Here is a 1,233-nt window from a genome sequence, read left to right as displayed (position 1 = left end):
AATAAATAAAAAATAATAATATTTCATTCTCTTTATCCTGCATTATTTATCAGTTAACAATATTAGATATCAAAATAAAGCAACGAAATAATCAATATTATCATTGTAGTTAACTTAAATTAACGTTAAACTTTAATATATGATTTTGAGAAATAATTAAGTGACACCTAGTATCGGACACAGTAAGACTTATTAACGTACTCAGAGAACAGTTTTAATATAATTTACAGCGATCACAAATATAATTTAATTGTCAGAACATTCGGGGATATCGGCACCAGCCTCATGTGCCCATTTTTGGCAGCAAGTGCTTCTTGCAAAGCCATATTTTGAAGATACCGCTCTTTTAGGTGAATTTCTTTTGTCAGAATTTTCTGAAATGCAGTTTTTAAATTATTTTCATCTCACGAAACTTTTTTTTTTACTATTTATATTGCTTAAGTGCAACTGGAATCAAAATAACGAATACTAATACAAATAGGAACATACAAGATTAAGATTTGTACTGTATAGATTGTCCGGCAATAGGGGAAAACGTTTTATCCGGAACCAGGGGACAGTAAACCTATTAAAAAAAATTTTTTTGTGAAAATCAATGCACTGTATGCACAAAATACAAAGGTAATTCAAAAAATACTTACCAAAAGATATAATAATGCAACTCACACGTCTTTTGACCACGCAAATTGGTAGATATAATAATTTATAATCTATACTATACGATGCACCATGTTTCCCATCATACGCAACAATCAATCGATCTCCTTATGCTGTGCACACGCGACTGGAACGTGTAAAAACTTGATCATTGTTTGATCTATCTCCTCCACGGTTTACGCGGAAAAACGGCTTAGTAGCGATTCAACTATTGCAGATATAGCTAATGTCCGATATTAGGTGCTGTCCGTGGTTAAGGAACTCCCCCTATTATATTAATTACTATCATAGGATTAAAAAAATAATTAACTGTTATTAACCCTTTATTTATTTAATACAGATAAAACGTTTTTTGACAAACTGATGGAAAAATTTCGTAAAAATAATTTTACGGAAAAGTTAATTCGCGATAATATTATCACGCTCATTGTATCGGTACGTTATATATATCTCTAGACATAAATATCCCTGTTAAAAAAAATCGATAAGGAAACGATATAGGAATCGATAGATCTGCCAAATATTTTATGGTATCTTATCGTATTTATCGTTCTATTTAGGTTATCGTTCCCTATA

At 30.5% G+C, this 1,233-nt stretch overlaps 1 long non-coding RNA gene across 1 annotated transcript; it reads right to left on the bottom strand.

The window, feature by feature from the left end:
• Window positions 1-30: 30 nt before the first annotated feature.
• LOC105461133 lies at window positions 31-728 on the bottom strand. Its single transcript, XR_975903.1, has 3 exons — window positions 642-728; window positions 490-565; window positions 31-374 (listed from the first exon to the last, which is right to left on the bottom strand). It is a non-coding gene; the product is annotated as an uncharacterized LOC105461133 (long non-coding RNA).
• Window positions 729-1,233: the final 505 nt, after the last annotated feature.

Source organism: Wasmannia auropunctata, unplaced genomic scaffold (assembly GCF_000956235.1).
Source record: "Wasmannia auropunctata unplaced genomic scaffold, wasmannia.A_1.0 LD308421.1, whole genome shotgun sequence".
NCBI lineage: Eukaryota > Metazoa > Arthropoda > Insecta > Hymenoptera > Formicidae > Wasmannia > Wasmannia auropunctata.
Note: the sequence above shows the minus strand (reverse complement) of the source record. Positions and strands in the feature narration are given on the sequence as shown.